At 34.7% G+C, this 21,687-nt stretch overlaps 1 long non-coding RNA gene across 1 annotated transcript; it reads right to left on the bottom strand.

The window, feature by feature from the left end:
• Window positions 1-1,426: 1,426 nt before the first annotated feature.
• LOC129532348 (uncharacterized) lies at window positions 1,427-20,419 on the bottom strand. Its single transcript, XR_008678043.2, has 3 exons — window positions 18,929-20,419; window positions 5,640-5,695; window positions 1,427-4,998 (listed from the first exon to the last, which is right to left on the bottom strand). It is a non-coding gene; the product is annotated as an uncharacterized lncRNA (long non-coding RNA).
• Window positions 20,420-21,687: the final 1,268 nt, after the last annotated feature.

Here is a 21,687-nt window from a genome sequence, read left to right as displayed (position 1 = left end):
CCTTCAGATTTTTGAAAACACTTATCAATATATGGAACCAGGAATATAATATTTTATCAATTATGATTTATATAGAGTGACATTATAATGAGATCATAGATAAATTTAATGCATATAATAGGGACTATAGAGATATGATAAAAGGCAAATACTCTGTGTGAGCTCTCTTGCCATATCTCACTCTCCTTTGAGAAAGATGAACCAATCTTATTGAACTGTCTCTGATACTAACACACAATTTAGTATACTTTAGTGAACCTTTTTTTCTTATCATATTGCTGCTTCTGCCAGGAGCATCTTTTTCTCTTTTCAACCTAATGCATGGTTCTTTTCATATCTTAGGTTTATCTGGCAAGCATTGCCCAAGTTTCCAAGACTGCGTGAAGTGTCCATCATACATGTTCCTAGAGCATTTTCTTTGCACTTAACAATATGCTTTGTAATTTCCTGTTTGCTTGTTTCTCCTAAGCTTTATGGTTAATTTTCATTATGTTGGAATATGCCTGATGTATGTCCTCAATGTTACCATTTAGTGCTTTTTCACTAAACATATGTTCAATGTATTAATAAATTATTAAAAGTCTAATTTTCAAAGTAATAAATTTTTATGTATGTTTTTATTTTGGTGCATCCCTCTTTCTAATTCACTTATTTTTTTGCAAATGTTTAGTTCTATCCCCAAGTTTACAATATTGCTAGAGTTCAATCCTATATAGCTGATAGAATGATGGTGGTATTTATAAAAATCTAAAAGCTGAAAGACATAAGGGTTGAGACAAATATTAGAGAAGGCTGAAATTGTCTCATAAAATTGGGTTTGTGGAACTAGCAAAGTATTTGGAAAGCAATTTCTGGGAGGTAATAGAAGTTGAAGGTCTAGAGCTTAGGAGAGAATCTAGAGCTGAAGATCTGAAATTAATCTGCATATAGTTAATATATAAACCTGGGGTTTGGATGATATGGTTGAGTAGATGACTAAGAGAAATTAGGACCATGAACCATAACCTGAAGTGGTTCTTTCCCCCAATATTTAAGGTTTCAAAACAAGAATAGGAGCAATAGAAGCAGAGAAGTAAAATTCAGAGCAAAACTGGAAATCTGGGTATACAGAAAATAAGAGAGGAATTTTTTTAAATTGTGGTAGTCTTCTTCAGTACAAAGGCTGAAGAAATACCAGGATAATAGGGCATAAAAATGGCTATAGAGTTTGGTATCAGGAGGATGTCAAAGACATTTTCTCCAGAAAATTTTGTTTTCAAAGCAGTAATTCATTTTGAAATCAGAATAATAAGCAATGGCAGTGTAAAAAAGTAAGGAAACGTTAAAAGTTTAAATTATTCCCTAACTTCTAAATGTTTAAAATCCAGTTCAGGAAATAGGTATAATAGAGCTGAGGTTTTTTGAATCACACCATATAACAGGTATTGTATTCAGCACTTTCTTCATTGTATACTCTCATAACAAGCTTGTGAGATAAGTACTATATTAACCAGACATTGAAGAAATGTTAACCTTAGCAATATTAACTACTTCCCCCAAAGTCACAAACATAGGCATACCTCACTCTACAGTGGTTCACGTTATTGCATTTTGCTGACATTGTGCTTTTTACAAATTGAAGGTTTATGGCAATCCTGCATTGAACAAGTATATTGGCATTATTTTTACACAGCTTGGGCTCATTTTGTGTCTCTATGTCAGCATCTTTTACCAATGAAGTATTTTTTATTAAAATGTACACTTTTTAAGATATCATGTTACTGCACACTTAATAAACCACAGTATAGTGTAAACATGACTTTCATATGCACTGGGAAATAAAAAATATTTGTCTGATTCATTTTATTTCCATATTCGCTTTACTGCAGTGGTCTGGCACTGAAACTACAATATTGACACTATTGCCACAGTATGCCTGTAATGAATGACTGGCGTTTCATTTGAAAATTTACTCAACTTCAGCTTTGTTTTTTTTTTAATCAGTTTTGATCTCAGGAACTATATCACTTGATAGATTGCAAGAAGTTTTAAAATGGAAGTTTCTTCTATATGAGAAAATTGGTTGAAGATTTATTTGACAATATGGAAAACGTTTATATGTATATTGTGAGCATTTAGGAGGTAAAAAGTCATAGATACCTATTAATTTTCTACCTATTACAATATAATATCCTACCCAACACTGCTATGCATGTACAAAGATGACTTTTGGTAGCCAATCCGAGCAATATTGGCCTTCTTCCAGACCTTTACCTGTAGAGATAATACTATATAATCTAGGTTAATGGCATTCTTTCTTATGAACTTAGACTTGGGCTAACACATTTGTTTATAATTCTGTCCTTTTAATGTTGCTGTGTAAACTTTGGTTTTCTGGATGGCCATTTTATTCCACTTGAAAAGTGGAGTAAAGAAAGATCATGTGTAGTAAAAGAAATGAAGCAGACAATCAAAGAAGAGTAAATATGTATGTGTGTATATATATTTATGTGTCTGTGCATGTGTGTGTGTTTGTGTGTGTGTGTGTATGTGCATGTGAAAGTAAAGGGTTTGGACTACATTCTCCTTCAATATTTTACCCCATTTTCTAACTATGAATGCATTCCTGGTATTTTATTACATTAAACAACATATAACTTTGAGGAAATTTCCACCACATTAGTGTCAGTGTGTTTGTTACATATAATTAAAGTCTCCTAACAACTATAATAGCAGATGTGAAATATATCACAAAGAAAAAAATTAATAATACTTGAAAATGTGTTGTCATCAGGGACTATGAGAGATGGATTATATTTTGATCTCAGAGATTTTAGTTGGATTGAAGGAGAAGTCAATAATAAAATGAACTGAAGTAGGACAATGAAATCAGTGGAAAAGGCAATAATTTTGGAATCAACATGTTATGTTTGATTTTCTGGTAGACAATGCAAGTGGAAATTTTCAGTAAAAACCTAGATATAGGGTTCAATAACTCAAGGCTGTAATTAAGACTGAAGTTAGATTGAGATGTGATTTATTGAAGAATGACATCGCATAGAGAGATAATATAAGGAGGGAAGACAAGAAAGCTGAAGAGAAAGGCTTAATTAAGACTTAATGGTTGACTTCCAATTCCAGCAAGGACAAGAGTAGAGGGTGTCGTCCTCACTCTCACATCGCATACATTTATAAAACATGGTAGATGACATTAAACTTTTTTTTGTACATTACACAACAAAGATCATAAAAGCACTATCGTTGAAATAAGAGAAACGTTTTAGGTGAGTGCCACAATTACCCTGGTTGTCCACATGGAGTCGTTTTCTAAACTTCAGTACAGACAAATACGTTTAAAACAGAACAACATAAAAGAGAGCTGCATTCTGGTTTGCTGATGTAGCTGGAATTTGCAGGGCAGAGTACCAGAGATGAGATAACTATGAAAAAAAGAAGCTCCAAAAGTTTGAATAGGTCTTTTTGACTCTTTGGTCCATTATTAAATTGAAAATATTCAATGTGAAACTCCATAAAGTATGGGAGATAACAGATATCAGCTCGGCGAACAGCCTACTAAAAGGTTGTGAGGTATGTAAAGATTCTAGAGTCTCACGGTGATCAGAGACATTATACCTAAAGTCAGCTAGAGAACAACCTCACTCATTATCTAGACAATCAATTGTGGTCCCAGGAAGGTCTCGTTTTAAGTGCGGTGCTTTAGACCAGCAGTGTCAGAGCTAAACATAAGCCTTCACAAGACAGAGCTAATTCACCACTAAATTAATTGAGTGTCTTCTAGAACAAATTTCAAAACTCTCTAAAGAAATAAAATTAAATCCAGACTCTCAACAATTTAGAACCTCCAATGCCAGCATAGACAAACAAAATTGAGATATGGAAAAAAGAAGATAAATGAGACATATAACCAAAAGAAAAATATAGTCAACAGAAACAAACACAATAATGAAACAAAGCACTGAAAATGTTAACAAATGTTCACTATAAGTGGAAATATGTATTATATGTATATACATATACATTTCTTACTTTTTAATTTCTTTAAATATGAAGACACTGGGAAGATGAAAGTAAAAGGGTAGAAAAGATATATTTTGAAATATTAAGCATAAAGAAGCCAGTCTGGTTTTTCTGAATATCAGATAAAGTAGGCATCAAGACAAAGATATTTGCCATTAATAAAAACGGATATTTTATAATAAATAATTAATTTTTTAAAAAGAAATAAAAATGCATATTTTTCCATACTAAAGATAAAAAATTCAAAATTGGAGACAACTAAAAACAGATATAGGCACATCCACAATTACTAGTGGAGGTTTTAATACTCCTCGGAAATCGGTATGGATGGTTTTTTAAAAATCACTAAGTATTCAGAAAAATTAAAATAACATAACATAATGTTATTTATACTGCATTAAACGAATCAACTCTAGAATACACTTTTTTTTCCCTCAAGAGCACATTGAAAATTCACCAAATGTGACCATATGATAGGCAATAGAAAGGCCTAACAAATTCAATGTATTGCAGTCTTAAAGAGAACAATCTTTAAAATCAATGGAATGAGATTAAAGATCAATAGCAAAATTATAAGGAATATCCTCATATATTTGGAAATTAAGAAAAATATTTCTATGTAACTGAGTCAAAAAAAGAAGTAACAAAGATATTAGAAAATGTTATGTATGGAATAATTGTGAAAACACAGCAGATCAACTTCCGTTGAATGAGTCTTCCTCTTTCACCTCTCTACTCTTATCATATGGAATGATTTAATACTAAAACATTAGGTGTTGGAATAAAAGGCAGGTATCCATGATGGAGACTGTGGAGAGAGTTGCATGGCAGATCATGGCGTTGGAGCCTGAGCAAACTGAGAAAGGTGTCTGTGTCAAATGGCTGCCTCTCAGGAGGTATCACATTATGGAGATTAGGATAGTGTCTGAGTGGTCAAGTAGGTCCAACGGACTAGCCCACAAGATGACATCTTGGTGAAAGCTGTCAGAACAAGTAAGGTAACAACATTTACTCCCCATAACAACTGTTGAATTATTTTCTTCATTTTGTGGTGAAGAAGACAGAAACTGAAATATTAAATAGCTTCTGCCAGGTAATGCAATTAGTAAATAGGCCATATTGTGGATATATAATAAGTATGCATTAACAATACATTAACATTAGCAGAAAGCATCTGAACTATCGTTGCTTGTAAAATGAGGAAATTGCTTCCCCTGTGTTAACATCATAAAAGAAAATTTTAACAAAAGTTCAGAAAGTATGAATATTTCATTGGCTAGAATTTCTTTTAAAATGTTTTTAAAAAGGAAAAGCTAGGCAGGAGATTATTAAAGTATAATATGGTAAGTCATCTAAATAAATCCATAGCACTAAAACAATGTGTTGGAAGAAATTACAGGAAACCTGTTATTTCCAAGCTTTTGTCAGTTTTTTTTTCTGTTTCTACAGGTAGAGACTAAAGGTAAATTAGTCTTTTGTTTAGTACAATCCATTAATCACCTTTTGGTTATTAAAGGAAAGGCATTGTCTGTAATAAAACGTTTAAGATAAAAGGGACCTGGGCTGCTTTGCATAAAAATGTAAAAAGGTATTTTTGGTGGGCACAAGATTATAAGACTTACACATGATAGTTGGATTCTAGGTAGTCCAGAAAGTGATGTTGGATAAGGAATCAGTCCTGCAACACAAGAAAGAAACAGAAAGTACAAGCTGTTAAAGAAAACCAAAATGAATACTAAGGTTGTTTAATCTAATAGTCTAATTTTAAGAATCTAATACTACTTTTCTATTTTTTAAATACATATGCCACTTTTACCTCCTTTTAAGGCACACTGTACCTCTTCCTCACCACGACCAATGTCCTCTATCTTCTTTATCTCCTCCCATATCTATTAAACCTTTAGTTAAACAAAATCCTTACTTACGTTAAATAAAATGCATGGGAGACCATTGATTTGGACTGAACTCCAGTACTACGCCCCAACAGACCAAACTAAAATAGAATTCCTTATGCTAAGTGCCACATAATCAAACTGAAACTTTAAAGAAGCAGGTAAATTTACAAACAGACCAGTTTTTTTTTTTTTCTGAAAACAGGAAATCCACCTCCACCAATTGGAAAGGGCCCAGTCAACCTGACTCACTGTAGCAAAGAAGTCCCCTCTACTTTAACTCCTACAACAAAAGCAACTGACTGTTCATCAACCTGACTCTTAAAAAAAATTACGTTTTCTCGTTTTCACCTTGCAAAAGCCACCTGTTTTGCCAAGCCCAAGGGAGCACTCATAATATTTTATAGAATGAAATGCTGCCAAATTCTAGAATCACAAATAAAAGCCAATTAGATTTTTAAACTAAATTTGTTGTAATTTTTTTCTTTTAACACTTGTATTTGTCTTTCTTAGTAGAGCCTTGGGAAATAAAAAGATAATTGTGTCCTTCCTGGAAGCAAAGAACAGCAGCAGACTGGAGGATGATATACAGATACAGATTACTCCAATTTGAACCATGAACATACTTTAGTTTTTTTAAGTAGGCAATATATTCCTAAAGCTTAGAAATCTGAGAACATAAAAAGATATAATAAAAATATGCCTCCCGATCCTGATTGCTATTGCCATGCTACCATGCATGAGAAAACACTTTTACATTTCTAGTGTATCAGCACAGTTTTCATGCATGTTTAATTAAATGCAAACATATTTTTCTACTTTCCTTCTATTAAAAAAGTTACCATGCACACTGTTCTACCCTGCACAGTTTTCATGCATGTTTAAATAAATGCAGACATATTTTTCTACTTTCCTTCCATTAAAAAAATTACCATGCACACTGTTCTACCCTATACATTTTTACTGTAAAGATGCATCTTAGAGAGCATTCCATAACAGTATAAAAATCTTCCTCAGCTGCATCGTATTTGTGTATGGAGGTATTGTTTAAATCTTAATTAATATTTAGACTATCTATAATCATTAGCTTTAAAATCACTAATGTAAAATACTACTATAAACATATTTCTCTATATATCTGCAAATATCCCATTTGAATAAAGACCCAGAGTGGAGTTGGTAGGTCAAAGTTTATATGAAATATTGCTACAATGCTTCCCATATGAGCAAAACTGAGAGTTGCTCCTTCTCCACAGCTTTGCAAGAGAAAGTGTTTACAAAGGTACTCACACTTACCAACCAGACAGATGAAAATGTGCTTTTTTATGAGTGAGGTTAAGCATCTTTTCATGCATTTAAATGATCATATTTGATTTATTTTTCCTTTTAAATAAATTCTTTGTTTATATATGATTTATTTTTCCTTTTAAATAAATTCTTTGTTTATATACATTCTCATTTTTTGTTGAGTTTTGGTTTTGGGGATTCTTTACATATTTCGAAGTATGGCTCTTAATCTGAAGTGGGAGATACAATATTAATTTCCTGGTTTGTCTTTTATATTCTGACTGATTAAGGGGCATGTGTAAGTGTGAATGTGTGTGTACTTGCATGCATATATGTTTTAATATAGGAAGTTTCTTTTTAACAAGTCAATTCATCAATCTGTTATTACATTATATTCAATTTTGTATTTAAATAATAATTAAAAATTATTTTCTTTATTCATTTCTTCAAAGAAACGTCCCCATCTTTTACGTATTTTTGGATAGTTTTGTTTTTAAATTTAAATCTTTCAACACATTTGCAATTTATCATGGCATGTGGTATTGAATATATAATGATCATGTTCATATAGAGAGAGCAGCTAAAACTGGTCTTAAACTCCTGGCCTGAAGCAATCCTCCGATCTCAGCCTTCGTCACTGGGACTACAGAAGTGACCCACTGTGCCTGCCTGAAACTGTACATTCTAAATAGGTCAATTGAATAGCATGTCAGTTATATCTCAGTAAAGGTGATAATAAAAAGATATTGTATTCTTATTGTATTTCCGTATCTTCTTTTGTTTTTAATTTTTGCTGTTTTATGTGATTCATGCATGACTAGTATAGTTATGTGATATGTTTGGATTTTATTTTTCAATTTATTTAACATTATATTTTTCCTATTTTAATATTAAAAAAACTTCAGTGTGACAAATTTTCTTTAAAATTTTTTGTATAGTTGTTTCATATTAGAAAAATTTCCATTTTCTACTATTTACCTTTTATAAAAATTACAACTTTATATATAAATATCCTTACTAATCTATTTATTTATATAATATCTATTATTTTCTTCACAAAAGTAAGACAACCAAAGAGAAAATGGAAAAAAACAGTAATGTGTTCCTCTTCTTCTCACAGCTAAATCCTCTATCAAATAAGAATAGTTAACTCTATTAATTTTTCAATTCATTTATACTATCAAAATTTTTGCTAGTTTTTTTTAGCTAAAAAGAATATTCCTATAGACGTCTATTATATAGAAGTATATAATCAGCATTTTTTTAATCTTTAAACTTCATTAAAGTGTAAGCTACTGTTTTTCTTATGGGTATTATTTTTATATTGTAGGGCTGAAATATTTAGGCTGTCTTCTTGCATTCTACACCTCACATTTGGTTTTTTTTTTAATTCTATGGTTATACATTCAATATTGTATATCAATCATTTATTATAATTTTCTCAAAGCTTCTAATTTTGTTAAAGTTTATCTTTTAGTAATTTCTATAAAAGGGCCCACAGACATTATTTTCTGAGTTTTTCTTTTTAAAAACTCTTTTATATAACTTTTTAATAATTAAAGTTTAATATGACTGTGTAAAATATTGTCCGGTAGATTTTATTTCCTTGAAATTTTATGACAGCGTTTCCAGTATTCTGAAGCTCAGTGTTTTGCATGATGATTTTCCTTTCCCACATTTTTTTCTTTGTATTTAAATCCTATTAATTTTGTAAAAATATTTCACAGTTTAGATAAATCTTAATCCTTCTTTCATTTTACTTAATCATAAGTCAGATATTTACTATCATCAGCATTTCAGCCTCGTAGGTTCTAGAAAGGTTTTTGCATTACATCTTCAAATATTTTCTTTGATTTGATATTCTTTTGGATCTTGAATTTTATTAACTCCTTTTTAGCTTCCATTTCATTTTGCTTGTATTACTTGTTCTATCCTTGCTCCTGCTACATGCTTTGTTTTCTACCGTTGCTAATTTCCCCAATGAGTTCCTAAAATTGTCTTTATTTTCATGATTTTTTTCCTACTACGTTCCTGAATCTTCCAGTTAACGACACATCTCATTTTATTGTTTTTGTATTTCTTCCTGTACTCTTCGATTTCCACCATGTGTCCTTCCTACATAGAAGTAAAACCTTATTCAGTATGTGAGGCACGATTTCTTACTAAACCTGTGCAAATATTTTTCTGATAAATATTTTCATCAATTTTTAAATTTGCCTTTATTTTCAACATGATTTATTATCCTTATTATTAATTTTCTACCAGTTCTGTGTTATTTTTGTGCCCTTCAAATGGAGTGAGAGTTCATGGTCAAGTATTTTTAGAAGGATCTTTGGAGTGAGGAGACATGGTTGAACTTTAGATATTCTCCATCTATACTTTAACAGAGATAGACTTGTTTCTGCAAACAGTGTTTTCCTGTTGGTTTGTTTGTGTAGACTTAGCTACCTCTGCTTCTTTGATTGAAAATGATTCCAGAGGACTTCAATCATCAACCTTCTCAACCTTTGTTCCAGAAAGTGTTTTTGCAGATGAAAGCTAGTTTTGTACTTCATGATAGTCCTTGCTCCTTTTCACAAGTATTTTGGTTGTTCCTTTCTGGGAACGTTTATGGCTGATCTTTCTTGATATTGGCTTTTTTTTTTCTCTCATCTTTCTCCATAGCTTCTGCACAATTTCAGTTCAAAAGTAATTCTGTCCAATTTGGTTTTGCCAAAGCTACCTGAAATATGAAATCTAAATAATATTTGTCAACTTGCTGTGCTGAATATATGATTTGTGTTTTCTTACCCAACCATTTTAAATTTGTATAATTTCTAATAAGTGGGGAAAGATGATAGCTTGTGCAGTTATGTTTGTACATTTGTATAAAGACCTGGATAAAGATGTTTAATTCTCCCCGCCTACAATCCAAATAAAATATTGGAAAGATTTCTTGAGTCATTCCTATTGAATGAGATGTTTTCTGTTATTATTTTTCTGTGATGTTAATTAAAAGTGACCACAGAATGCTACATGACTTAAGTATGCTTAGGTTGAAGAAAATTGGCTAACCACAACAGATGCTATATGGTAAGCAAAAAGGTTAAAAGGTGGATTCTGAAACCTCCAGATTTATCATCTATGTGTTTACTGCTAAGAAAATTTTAGAACAGCTAATATAATAGGTTACGTGGTAACATTTTGGAAGGAAAATGATAACATTAAGAAGCTGAATAGCACATCTAAGTTCACAAAATGTCAACATGACTTTATTTTGTTTACATGTTAATTAGATTAAGCATTTCATAATATTATTTTATTCTAAGGGGACATGTGATAGAAAATTTATGAGTAGTAGTTGTTGATCAAATTATTGTATCTAGTGTTAATACATTGATTTTTAGGAACCTGCAGAGAGGATCATGAGTTTGTGGCACTGGATTTCATTATTGATTTTATACCATTTAGGATCTTTGTTAATGACTTGGCAGAATATAAAAAAAGTGTGGTTACTTAATTTACAGTGAATAAAAGATCCACTATAGTAGTTAACATGTTGTTTGCTAAAATTAGAATTTCAATTTATTTTTCAGTTATGAAAAGACAACTCATGCAAGATGAGTGTTAAAAAGTACACATAGGTTATAACATTTAAGTTTAAAAATTATTTAAATTATCAAACTGAAGAACAGTGTGGAAACAGACTTGTATCGCATATGCCTGCGACTCCTACTTGAGCCTAAGCTCACTACCGAATGACATGATTTAAGAATTATTAACACAAAATTCTGCTGGATTTTAGTGAATCCAAATCTTGGTGCATTTCCCATGAGTGCAGGAAGTAGGAATCTGTAGGTGGGCTATTGGCTGAGTGGGAATAATCCCAGTATAAATGTGATTTATTAGATTATATCTATGGCAGTATTTAATAACTAACAAGTAAAAGATATGTACTCATTAAGAGAGAAAGCATATGCTCTGCATCCAGGGGCTGGAACTCAGCCTTGCTGCTTCACTGCTGCATGACACTAGAATATTTTGGGGATTTTGTCACTGAGATCCCCATATCCAAATTAAACTAATAATAGTACTAATCTCAAGGGATTGCTGTGGGAATTAAGCTAAACTGAATAATACAAAAAAATTAGGCTATTCCTTTGCACTTAATATATGTTTAATAAATGTAAATTGTATTAATATCATGGTGTATCTTATTTATGAAACTTGAAATCAAGAAGATTAAATATAAAGCTAACTGGTTTGGTGAGAAATATATAAATATCCTCACGTGGTAATCAAATATTATTAATCTTGGAAGCCTAATTTTATGTTTTGTGTTAAATTTATCAAATAATTTTAATAACAGTGACAAGAGTAATAACATAAGTTCCTATATTCTGAAAAGTGGAAATTATAAAACAAACTTTCAGTGGAATGAAAGCCATATAAAATCCTGTTATCGTTGAAGAGGTTAACTTTTCCCACTTACCTTACCACGGAATGACATTTCAGTCACATTACATAGCAACTAAATATGTAGATAATTTATAACAGTATTTATAAATCAGAACCCTTCCTTTATATATACTATTAATAAAAATGTGGTGAAAAAATTGTTTATTAAATTGTGTACACATAGAAATCTGACTTCCTCCCATCTCCATTTACCTCATTAATTCACCTGTGAACTGTGGTTTCCTTCAGTGTTTTCTTACATTAATAATTTGGTAACAGGAGAAAATGGGAGTTATAATTGTGTGTGTTAGGGAAATCAGTTTTGGTGGAAGTTATTTTTATGCTCACTTAAGCTGTTTAATTTTCCATTGGAATATTATATTTTATGTCCCAAAGGAATTCCAATTTCTTGCCATTTTTAGTGGAATGTTCGATGTATATATCCTGTGCTTACATAATGTGTAACTATTTTTTGCATCTACAGTCACCATTTTTCTTCCTACTATATAAGTGGATTTGAAACTCTCCATTAAATAAAATTAATAGTTATTTACATTTTCATTTAAAGAATGTATTGTAGAGCAACATCTTATTTGCTAAAGTATATTTTATTCTAAAAGGTTTTAAGTAGAATTTGATGTAATATTTTTACACAACTCACCAACAAAAATATTTATTTGTATAGCAAGATTTTGCCAAGGTCTAGACAATTTTTTTTAATAAACAGATGGGGCTTTAATTGTTGTTCTGTTAATTCATGCTAATATAGCATCATTTGCTATTTTGGTGTCAGATATGTCTCTGACAGATGGAACATCGGTGTGGCTAATGTTGGGTAATATGAGCATTGCAAGCATGACACTAGCGTGTTAGCTATGTCATTGGTGTTTGAAACTGTAGAAGTCATCATGGCAGGACCAGAGGTGCTATGATAACTCCCCACATATCTACGGCTATGACTGACTAGGCACATAACTGTCAGTTTTATCATTATTCAAAAGAGAGGTATATTCAAAACTTTAAAACTGGACTCTCTATATTTCTATTTCAACCCAGCTCTGAATTTTCTCAAGTCCAAATGCTTTATTCTGTTTGCCTTGGTGTTCATGTAGCATTTAAGATAAGAGAACATCTGCTAACTTTGGCTCAGAATGCTACATGCACTTATTCTTAGTCATTCTACTTTTGAAACAATTTTCGACTAACAACAAAAAAAAGTTTTTCAGGACGCTGCAGGCCTAGTGAGTCATTTCCTATAATTCAATGTGTCTGAAATATTTTTTAAAATGATTTTTAGCGGGCTTTTCAGAGTTACAATTGCAGGCTGTTTCCTCCATGAAATCTCTGAACAAAATGGCCCTAGGCATCCTCTAAGAACAAGCTGGTCTTTGGCATAAGCCATTTGACATTCATCCTGCTTGCTGAAACTTGATTCATCTGGACTGTGACATCTCACTGAATTTAGCCAGAAGCTAGAAAAATTGCCTTCTCGCATTTTTTTATGCACCTCCTGGACCTGGATATAAGTTTCTTTACATTCTGACCTTCACTACAGAGGTCTTGTAGACTTTCTCTATTCCTGAGGCATGTAAGAGTCACCTAACATTGTGCTGTCGAATTTGCTTTGTGCTTCAGTAATTTTGATTCCAGCTGACACATATAGAAATACAATAAGTAATAGATGCTTTATCCTGTTAATGTGTTCATTCTCTATCTGTGAGATTAAAACTTCAGATTATGAAGGATATGGCACTTAAAGTTGAGAAACAAAACAAATGCTACTCCAGCTACCATGTTGAAAATACTGAATTCTACAACCTGTAGTGAATGGAAAACAAATGTGGTTTCAATGTATTAAAGGGAAAGTTTATTTTCAAATAATGCCAATTTGTTAGCAGTTTCTTCAATTTCAATCAATGTGCTAAAAAATCCAAAAGAAAATAGAAAATAGAAAATACACATTTTATGACTAGTATTCCTGTGAAATTGTATTTTTATTTAATGAATGAGAGTTAGATAAAATATGATAATTAAACATTAATAAATCACTGTTTTAAATACTTGAGAAATTTTCTCTACTTATAAAAAGTTAAAAATGCTCAGAATTATGAGATTTGTATTCCTTAAATCTGTTGCCCCTCATGACATATCATTTTGAAAATATATTATGAAAATATGTGGTTGTATATTATTACATTGCATTTTAGTAATTTGCATACTTTTTCTATAGGTTACTAGAAATGCCAAAATTAAAATTTTATTAGCAAATATTATTTATATCAACCCTTACTTTAAAGGCATGATAATCTATTTTGTTCAAACTAAATTTTCTGGAAAAGCATGCCTAAGAATTGTTATTTTTGGTAAACATTTGCTTGAAACAGCACAGTATCTGATTTGAGATAGGTGAAGCAGCTGTTTTAGCTTCACAGAAAATGTTGCCAGAGAGAAATTGTGTCCCTAAGGTGTGGGCTGAGTTACAGCTTTAAAAAATTAAATTAGCCCAGCACACGTTTGGCTCCCCTGCTGCTTGGCTTCTTTGCACCGTAGCCCTCCACCATGGCTTCCTATTTGTTTGGCCCAAACTCTTTCTGTAGTTTATTGACAGTAGCATGATAAATCACAGTTTCCTCTGGGCACCATACCTGCTTACATGGTCCTAGTTCCTGTAAGGGGGCCAATATTCATGCCTTCTCATTCAGGCTTGTGAAATTGCTCTTTCAAAAGCTTAGAAATTGATGTTCCATGAAACAAACTATTGCTAACCTAAGCAGTAACTCTTCAGGAGTTGTGACTCTTCCCTGAGAAATGATAACAGTCCTGAATCTGAGGTAGCATCCTCTAGTGATAAATATTTGATGCTTGGGTGAGATGATAAATTTATCAAATGGGGATAAAAAGAGCCTTTCTGATTTCTAATTTTAAATTTTTTTATTTGAGTATTCATTTCTTAGGCTTAGATACGAATTCTTCAATGATAATAGAAAATGTCCTTTGTATCTAAAACAATTTAATTAGATACCATTTTATTTTCATTTGGGCCACAACTTTACCTCATTTGTAAAGAAAATAAGATAGTATCACATTATTTGAATTAAATGGCCTTATTATTTATATACCTCAGGCTACAGTCTAATTAAATTTTAACTATACTATGTATTTTGAATTTATGGGTAACTGAAAATTCTCTATTATATGAAATCCCAATATCATCATAGAATGAAATTAAAGTTACTATGACTATTTGAAGAAGAGTGTCGTCAAATGATAATGCAATACTAATCTAAAATTGATACATGGCAGTAGGAGAACATGAATAATTGGATGTCTATTGGCATTAGTGAAAAACCTGTGTTGCCGTTGTTCTAATTGGTAAGTGAAAAAATATCTTACCTTTTAATATAAAAATCATTATTTGTTCTATATTAAAGAAAAAGAAAACATCATATGTATTTAATGTCTTATTTGTTGCTTAGATAAAGAGAACCTGCCTTTCACTTCCCAAAATATTGCTGAAGAACTGGAAAAATAACTGTCAGGTACTATGCTTAATATCTAGGTGATAAAATAATATGTACACAAAACTCCTGTGACGAGAGTTTATTTATATAACAAACCTGCACATGTACCCCTGCACCTAAAATGAAAGTTAACAAAAAAAGAATTGGATGCTCAAATTAATGAGCTGCATTATTTCAAAATAATACATTTTCTACTAGGTTGTGCTACATTCATTGATTCAACCACTTTTTTTAAAGTAAAGATAACAGAGAATGTTACATTCCATAGTGACATAAACATGATAACAATATTAAAGTAAACTGAAATTTTCACAAATACTTTTAAAAGACAAGTCACATGAACTGAGTGGGGTTCATGGCTGCCTTTCAATACAAGTCTGTGCCTTCAGGTTGTACCCAGGGCTAATGATGTTATCCAAAGGAAAACATTTGTAGACTGCACTTTTTGCTATTTCTTATGTAGTTTGAATTGTTTTTTTTAGTGCTATCACTAACGTAGTAAATCAATGCTACATGACACTTTTCCAGGGCTATATAACATAACTCTTCCTATTTCGTCCAGATTCAGAAGGAGCTTACAGTAGATGAATCCCTTGCAACTTGATTCATTTCTACTATTGATTTCCAAAAGTCTAGAATAGGATGGCAGCATTTCAAATTATTGAACACTTAATAATCTGCTTGGATTTTTTTTATTCACCTTAAAATTGGATACTAAACAGACATTACTGATTTTGGCATTATAAAGGATTTATGAAAGCAAAGTTAAATATTTGTTTTCTTTCTAATATTTTTATCCTGTTGTCTGTTTGAAAACTAATGATAATTTTCTGCCCTGTGCATGAATATGGACCATAATAATATAATTGGGCATCTGCTATCAAATTTATCTTCTCCAAAGAAAGCCACTTCAAATCAAAGAAACTTCTTTAGCCCCTATTATTTTTATTTTACAGTGCTAGAGAGAATTCTAAGCCACTTTGCTTAGTAGCCTTTATGTTTTTGTTTTTCTAAATTTTAATGATCTCTTACATTTATGATGTAATTAACTTACATAAAAATGTAGATATTCTAAGAATTTTAGTTTTGGGAAGGCTTTTCTAAATATAATTTAAGTATTAAAGGACTAATATAAGAGTAACAACCAGGATTAGGAATTTATTTTAGGGTTCTGTCTGTACTATGTTTATTGATTATACCACTTAGAGTGATATTTTATTTTGAAAAACCTGTAACAGATGATAGCATAACACAGTAGTTCTGTTTCTAAATATTTTGTGCAAATATTAAAACAATAGACTGATTTTTTTGGATAGTCTCTTAGAGTAACATAAATTCAAGGGTTTTGCCTCACCCGCAGGAAAGCTTTTTGATTAAAAGATGAGATTGAAGCATAATGTTGCTGACATTTATTAAATGCTCAGAATGTGTCAATCTCTGGGTTACGTGTTCCAAATATCAACTTTCAAAATAACACCACAAAGAAGTATTATTTTCACTGGGCAAGTGAGAAAATAGTGGTCCAGAAAATAAGTCACTTGCCCAGGCTGTGTTATAAAGCTAATAAATGGGAACAACTAGAATTCAAACAGTGATATTTATGCTATTAAATTGCAAGTTATTTCCATTTTCCCATATATTGGTGGAAACAGATTTTCAAGTCACTTTTGTCATTGATTTTATTTCTATTTTTTATTTTTATTTATAATTGTTGTTGCTTATGCTCAGAAATGAAATTAGTGACATGCATCTTCATGTATATTATTCAAAGAAAGTCTCAGAAATACACTAACAGGAATATAACTTATTGATAAGCTGAATTCTGTTTTACTTTTCTCCAACAGTCTATGCATTAGAAAAGAAAATAATTCACTAAAATAATTAAGCATAAAATCATTAAGATTCAACAACAACAACAAAAAGCTTTAGATGACAGAGAAGCAATTTCTCCTTTGTTATTACTTTAATATATCTCATTTGGAGCATACAGATAACCTAAAAAACAAATTAATGTAATGATTAGCAGCAGGGCATCTGTAACTAAATTGCTTAGGTTCAAATCTCAGCTCTGTTACTTAGTTGCTCATGTTGGACATGTAGCTTAAACTTTCTGTACCTCACTTCCCTCATTTTAAAAATGGGGACCGGGCACAGTGACTCACGCTTGCAATCCTAGCACCTTGGGAAGCCGAGGTGGGAGGATTGCCAGAGTTCAGGAGTTTGAGACCAGCCTGGCCAACATGGCAAAACCCCATCTCTACTAAAAAATACAAAAAAATTAGCCAGGCGTGGTGGCGCCCCTGAAGCCCAGATCCTCAGGGGGCTAAGGCACGAAAATTGCTTGAACCCGGTTTTCAGTGAGCTGAGATCACATCACTTCACTCCAGCCTAGGTGACAGAGCAAGACTCTGTCTCCAAAAAAAAAAAAGGGGGGGAGGGGGTGGAAACTGAAATTTCTGTCACATGTGTGTTGTTGTTTTTTTAGTTCTAAATAACTTTACAGAGTTTGTGTATGTAAAACCCTTTTCATGGTACCTAACACAATAAGGAATAGCTATCATTAATTTTCAGGTCAATTTATTTAACTGAAATGATTATGTATACTGCATCAATGCATGAATATTGGTTTGTATTGGTGAAATATAACTTAAGAAATGAAATGATAAAAAATAGTTTGATTTTATTTTAAAGCATAAAATAGTCAAAATGTTATAACTATATTAAACTATATTGTGTAATTTTAATTATATATTAAAACTATATTCTGTAGAATATAGTTTAATATAGAAACTAAGTTTCCTCCGTAGTTGGAAAAATTTAGTTTTCATATATAACTGATGGCAGCAGCAGCCCATCTGGAGCAGCAGCTACAAAAGCAGCTACAAAGCAGCTACAAAGACTCTGGCTACAGCAGGGTAGGTGCCGCCGCGTCTCTGCGGCACCTCGGTGCCCGAGAGGAAACAGGCAGGAGCCCCATCCTCTACCAGGTTGGTTAGCCAGGAGCCCCACCCTCCAGGACACAGCTGCAGCCAGCCAGCCATGGCTCCAGACCAGGGAGTCCCTGTGCTCTCAGGGTCCTGGGAAGCCTCCCTGCCCTGCAGGCTCAGAAGTTCCTGCTCCTACTCCCTGGAGTTCCCCACTCCTGAAGCTGCTTGAGGCAGAGCAAAGTTGTGACTGAGCCTGGGTGCTGTTGCAACCTTGTTTGGTGTGTGTGCACTAGGAGTGGCAGTGACATGCCAGCCCCCTGCCGCCTTGGCCCATTCCAGACTTGGGGCACTCACGAGCATGGGAGGGAGGCCAAGGGGCTGCTGAGGGTGGCCCAGCAGGGGCCTGCAGGCACTCCTCATCAGGAACAGCCTGGACATTGTGGATGGCATGTCATGGCAGCAGGACGCAGGCAGGCTCCTGGGCGGAAAGGGGCGGGTCCCTGGTGAAACCTCAACTTCAAGCCAGGGATGGCCTGAGGCCTGGGGGCCGGGCTGCCAGTTCTGTCTAGAGCCCAGGTCAGGAGTGACAACTTAAGGCCCTTTCTCCAGACCTGCCCATGGCCACCCATGGACCAATCTGCACGCGCTTCCTCTCTTCTCAGCCCCTAAAAGCCCTGGACACTGTCAGCCTCAGAGAGCCCTGGGGACTGCCAGCTGTGGGAAGAAGCTACCCACTTCAGGTCTTCCTGACTTGATGGGCCGACCTGCCTATGGAAAGGGGCTACCCACTGCAGGTCTCCTGATAGCTGTTCTGTTACTCAGTGAAGCTCCTCTCTGCCTTACTCACTCTCCAGTTGTCCACGTACTTCATTCTTCCTGGATGTAGGACAAGAACTCTGGACCTGGCAAATGGCGGTGAGAGGTGTCAGCGTGCTGGCAGTCCTCACAGCCCTCGCTCGCTCTCGGCGCCTCCTCTGCCTGGGCTCCCACTTTGGCGGCACTTGAGGAGCCCTTCAGCCCCCCGCTGCACTGTGGGAGCCCCTTCCTGGGCTGGCCGAGGCCAGAGCCGGCTCCCTCAGCTTGCAGGGAGGTGTGAAGGGAGAGGCGCGAGCCGGAACCGGGGCTGCGCGCGGCGCTTCCGGGCCAGCTGGAGTTTCGGGTGGGCGTGGGCTTGGCGGGCCCCGCACTCGGAGCAGCCGGCCGGCTCTGCCGGCTCCGGGCAATGAGGGGCTTAGCACCCGGGCCAGCGGCTGCGGAGGGTGTACTGGGTCCCCCAGCACTGCCGGTCCACTGGCGCTGCGCTCAATTTCTCGCCGGGCCTTAGCTGCCTTCCCGCGGGAAAGGGCTCAGGACCTGCAGCCCGCCATGCCTGAGCCTCCCACCCTCTCCGTAAATCCTGCTGCTGCTCACTCTGGGTGCACACTGCCTTTATGAGCTGTAACACCGCGAAGGTCTGCAGTTTCACTCCTGAGCCCGCGAGACCACGAATCCACCAGAAGGAAGAAACTCGGAACACATCCGAACATCAGGAGGAACAAACTCCAGACGCGCCACCTTAAGAGCTGTAACACTCACCGCGAGGGTCCGCGGCTTCATTCTTGAAGTCAGTGAGACCAAGAACCCACCATTTCCGGACACAGCGGGACTAAAAGAGCTGTAACCACAAACAGGGCTGAAACACACGCCCCTGATTGTCACTTTGCATGTGAGGAGAAGGAGAGAAGAGCTGCGGCTTTTTGGGGAGCCCAGATCTCGGGGCTCCCTGAGCCAGGTTTGTGACTCCCTCTTTGGGGCTCTGTGGTTCCTGGCATCACTAAACTTCCAGGCATCACCGTGCTCCCCTTGTCCAGACAGGGTACCCGCAGCCTGCATGCTGTACATCTGGTCCAGCCTCAGTCTTTCACGGAGCTGGCACCTGTGCTGGCTCCTGGAGCTACCCACCCGCCACAGCAGCTGGCGAGCCTGGCTGTGTGCAGCGGATGGACCCAGCACTTGCTTGCCCACGCATTTTTCACCACTTCGTGCCTGGCTTGCTTTTGGCAGGTGTGGGATCCCGGCCAGTAGCAAAAGCCAAGTGCAGCCTGCCAGACCCAGTAGGCAGAACAAGCCCAGCAGGCCAGAGCAAAAACTTGGGCGAAGGTACCACCAGCCACAGAGGTTTCCAGCTGGTGAAGTAACACCCCAAAGATCTTGTGATATAACTGGATGTATTCTCAGAAATACGGAACATATTTATTCAGATATGGCTAAGCAAACCAGGAAACAAAACAAGAACATGATTAAAACATTCTCAAAATTCTGAGGTCTCAGCAGACAACATGCATACTTGAAACTATCATGGTTCAAATAAATACACAAATAAATAAATCATTATGGTGTCTGACAATACTCTCAACTGTTGAAAATACAGGATTTAAATGCAACATATTAAGAAAATGCTTTATTTTTCTAGTATCTCAACCTATTGAAGTATCTGGAACACTTTAAAGTAATATTTCTTAGTGCAAATGTATTGATTTACGTATACAGTTGTCTCTTGTAGGATTTACATGCGTCCCATCCTCTTGAGGACACTAAAGGGATCACATCAGCGAAGTAACAGTGCTCTGTAATCTCTTGGTTGTGCTCTGAATGTGCACTTTGTTTTCATTCCAAATATCAGCCCCTCTCTGGAGGGGTATAGGTACCTCATTTTCTCCATTCTCACGTATTTTTTACTGTAAACGCCCAGGTTTCAGTCTTTTTCAAACAGATTATCACCTCTCATTACCCTTGTTGGTTACAATCAACCACAGATGTCATGGTTATTTAACCTTTTTGTTAAAATATTCCTGTCATAATATTTGGTAATGTTTATATTCATGTTGACAACGAAAGGATATCAAAGCCTCTGACTTCCTTAATCTTTTCAGGGAGTTTTCCTCTACACTACCTCAGCAGTGATATTATTACTAAGAATTTTACCCATAGCTGATTCTCAGTTTCAAGCACCCAACATTCCTAGTAACTACCTTCCCATTTCTCTCCCAAAAGTACCCTGGCTACATTTTTTTTAACTTAATAGATGTGAAAATTTATTGATTCTAACCAACATTGGTATTTTCTTTACCTGCCTCACATGCTCAATTTCCTTTCTTTCTCCAAAATACATGCCTGGAAAAATGTCACCTTTATTAAATTGATCTTTCTACTGTTTCATTGGCTGAATCTGTGCCACTAAATGGGGATGGAGAAAAACAAACTGAACTAAATTAAATGGTCTTTAAATTTATTACCCACCAGTGACTGCTGGGCCCTTACTGCTGTCTGATAATCCTACCATATTTTCTCATTTTTCTCAAAACCTTGCTTAACTTACATTAGCTCTACTAATGATTTTATTGGTTCTTTTGGATTCTATGTAGACAATAATCCATCTGTAAATAAATTCCATTTTATTTTATTCATTTCTATACAAATTTTATTCTCTTTGGTTACTACTGAGGACTTCTAGTCCATTGTTGTATAGCAATGGTGTGAGAGGACATCCTTGCTTTGCTCCTGATCTTAATATCCCATATTTTATTTAATACACTACAATTATCTTTCTTTCATACAATTCCACTG

This window comes from Gorilla gorilla, chromosome 2, assembly GCF_029281585.2.
Source record: "Gorilla gorilla gorilla isolate KB3781 chromosome 2, NHGRI_mGorGor1-v2.1_pri, whole genome shotgun sequence".
NCBI classification, from domain to species: Eukaryota; Metazoa; Chordata; class Mammalia; order Primates; family Hominidae; genus Gorilla; species Gorilla gorilla.
This window is presented reverse-complemented; position numbering and strand designations above follow the sequence as displayed.